This window comes from Gavialis gangeticus, unplaced genomic scaffold (assembly GCF_001723915.1).
Source record: "Gavialis gangeticus isolate Ggan-Ray unplaced genomic scaffold, GavGan_comp1, whole genome shotgun sequence".
NCBI classification, from domain to species: Eukaryota; Metazoa; Chordata; order Crocodylia; family Gavialidae; genus Gavialis; species Gavialis gangeticus.
Window position 1 is genome coordinate 2,727,018 of NW_017729031.1, and position 3,843 is coordinate 2,730,860.

Consider the following 3,843-nt stretch of genomic DNA (forward strand, 5'->3'; position numbering starts at 1 on the left):
GGCAGAGAGTGTGTGGGGGGAGAGGCAGCAATATTCACCCCCTGGGTTTCTGAGCTTCACCAATGTGGTGGTCCCAGGAGTTGCACCAACAAGCCCTGCGGGCCACCAGTTGAGCAGCCCTGCACTAAATAGTTTCAGATACAATTCCAAAACATAGGGGAGCTACGAGATGATGAAACACACTCTAACCAAACTCAAGGACAAACCAAGCAGCGATGTCCACTGGTGATGGGTTAAATGTAGCTCTTGACCTTCAACCATTGCCACTCTCCTCCTTGCCTATTGTCTTTCCCAACCTTTGTTCATTATCATCCCTTCCTGGATTTTGTGCTGTATAACCTCAAAAGGCAGAAAGCTGTCAACTGTATTTGCCTGTAATGTGCTATGCATATGTACAGTACTCTTCAAAAAGTGAAGATTATAATTTTGTCACCTATAACAAAGCTTTTACCAGTTCTATGGCATGACGTACTCTAGTAAATTGTTAGGTGACACTGATTTTTCTTTTCCGTTGTGCTTTTCACTCAGAGGTTTTAGTACTCTTTTCCCAAAGAAGAGGAAAACATTTTTCATTCCATTTCAACATCTGGGATGTTTCCACAATTTTCATAATAAGTATATGGTAAAATGTGTCAGATCCTATTCTAGTTAGAGGAAAACATTGTATACTAAGTTAATACTAATTCTAATACCTCTGAATTTTATCAATTTAACTTTTCTATTTACCACTGATTTTTGTAAGTATTGGTGTCGGTACCAGTTTCTGTAAAGAGGACCCTTGTATGAGCTTTGCCCCACATAAGGAAGGAATTGGAGATTCTCTCCAGCAGTTTTACCCTGCTCACTGCAGACTATGCAGGATGGCGAGAATCCCACACTTACTGTATTTCAGAGGCAGATCAGGTGGGGCCATATTGCTGCTTTCCAAGAGTTTCTGCTGGGAGATAACAACCTTCATTCCCAGCAGTAGGTCTACTGGGGCCCTTGTGGTCATAGCTCTGGGCCAGGAAAGCAAGCACTGCCTTTCCTTACCAGCTGTGAGGTAAACAAAGACAAGAACAACATTGTCACATTTTGGCCATTTCCCCCTTGTCAGCTAATGCCACCCACTTTTGATACCCCTGAGTGGAGCACTGTGCTGCCAACCTCCTTCAGATGGAATCTTAGCCAACAGGGGTCATGGTCTCTGGGAAGTGCTGGCGGAAGCCAGTGTAACCACAGGCAAAAATCAAACAATAGATTAAAAATGTTGACTGCATTCTACCTCAGCAAGCCTAAATTGTCATCGCTCCACTGTTCAGTGAATCTACATCAGCTGAAGATTTGTCCTTGTCAGAATAACCATGCTGACAATACCCAAACAACTGTACAGTACTTCTGCTCCAATTATCCTTGGACACCCTTTGGGGACTTGCATCTGATTTCTTGTTACCGCTGAAGTTAACAGCACTATTGCTATGGTCTGGAATGGAAGCAGGACTGGTATTATATTTAGTACATTCTGTATGTATTTGCACTGCTGGCATGGTTAGTATGTTTTTTCCTCAAGCTTAGTGTGTTCTGCAAAAATTTGCTGTCATAGGTATGCCAACAAAACCTGTAGTATATCAACAGAAAAGGGGTTTTGTCACCTTATCCTACATTATATAGGGAGGTGGTATAGCTACATTAGCAGAAAAACTCTTGTCAACAATTCCCAAGGGTCCCTTGCTGATAGGGTTATGCAAGGATAGCTATAGTAGTATACTGTAATGTAAAAAAAAGCCCTTAGATTATTTTATTGTACGCAGCTAAGCCAACAATAGACTGACAAATACACATATCGACCAATGCATAATTGACCTTGCCAACTGCTTCTGTAATGGACAAATGAACAAATACAAATATCTTAGCAACTTTGATTAATCCATGGGCTACAGTTACATATACAGCAGTAAATCAATACTTTAATGGTGTTCTTATTTTATGAGAAGAACAAACAACAATAGCATTGAATAATATTTTTACCTATAATTTCTGGACCATATTCTTTAGAGACTTTAACAAGGATATGCTGAAAACAGAGCTGGATATTTAGGATTTTCAGAACTTTGATAACAAATTACAAAAAGACGAGTTACATTTTTCTACAAAACAAGCGGTCATTTTTCATCCTTCTTTACTGTCCGAACCAAATTTTGAGTGGATGCTGGCTAACACAGAAGGGTTAAGTTTGAGCATGCGCAGACAAGACAAGCCTGTGGAAAATTCCAAAGCATGCCCAGCATGTGCCCCCTGCACGACCTTAGGGCTTGTCGATCATATCTGACCCAATTTGTTACAACACGCATGCCCAGTTATGCTAACAGCATGAGGTAATTAGACTAGAAATTTCTATGAACTAAGCAACCTGATTGGCTCTCTGGTTGTCTTAAAAGGTCTGTGAGCTCCTGCCCAAGAAAAGACCACACTTGACCGGTGAACAGAAACTGCCTTGGCAGAGACTGTCTCGCAGGGAGAGATCTGTCCTGGGAGCAGAGGCTGTCTGACAGGGACTGCTCCTCAGGAGGGCTTTCAGCCCACTGGTCTCCTCATCGCTGCATTTTCGCAATTTGTTCTTCCTCGATTTTGTATTGATCTCCTGGTTACCGAATCAATTTCTGGCATCGACACCAACTACGATTTTAATCAATCTGACCCACTTTGGCTACGGCATCATGACTTCACTTCAGCACTGACCTTGGCATCGTACTCAATCGACTTCGGTATCGCACTCGACCCATCTTTCGTCCTCGTTGGACTCTCATCATGTTACAGTTTGTTGTTCATTTCCCATTGATGAGCCGTTGACCAGTCCTGGGACTATCGAGTTGGGCAGCCGCACCTAGCCCCCGGGCTAGAAAGCAAGGGCTCGGCTCGAGAACCCCATGGACCAACAGACCCCTTTGTTGTCGTTTCGTTTCAAACTGTAGCTGAGCAAGCAAGCTTCTTTGCCTACGCTCCATAAGCGTAAGTAAATAAAAACCACCATTCAAAAACCGCACGTGTCTCCCGTACCGCTCAGACTCCTAGCCGCTAATCCCGCCTGTTCGTTCCGAACCCTCAGCCCACCATGACCTTGGGGCCGCTGTTCCCCGACATTTACTAAAAATATAACTTATAATAATGGGAAAAATTGGCAAGTTAATTCCAAAGATGGAACTGAGTCTGAGGAACATGGACAAAATGGTACATAAAAATTGCACTGAAAACTGTGAAGTGTTGGGTCTCATTTTCCTGCTGAGGATGTAAGAAACTCCCATTGATTTCTCACTAGGTACATCCTGTGGTGTGAGACGGTGCCTTTGGATAATTTGAATGGTATCATTCTGTTAATTTCCATGGGCAGTATATTCTATGGCCGTGAGCCCCACCTGTCCTCATAAGATTGTACAGTGATGGAATGAGCAGCTGAAGACCCTGTTGAGCCCAGAAGTGATGTTGCTGAGCCAAAACATGAACACATAATGAGCCAGGTCCCAATGGATTTAAAATAATGTGACATTAAAAAATAAATATTGGCTTCTTTTTCTTTGCATTTATTGCTTTTATGCCTTCAAGCTCCATGTTTTCATGGTTTTCCATGAAAATGTGTGAGCTAGAAACGTGTACTTTATGGGTATACACAGAAGTTCCCTGCACCCAGTCTGTGATCACTCAGGTTGCTTTAAGCCACATGATTATAGCTTATGCATGGCATATGCACATGTTTGCTGGTCCCAGGATCTTCTCTGGGAGTAAGTAACTAATGTAAGTAACTCAGAGTGGGGGGAGGGGTGGGCAGATGGGGGGATTCATGAGTCCTGGGGACTGTTTGGTTGGATT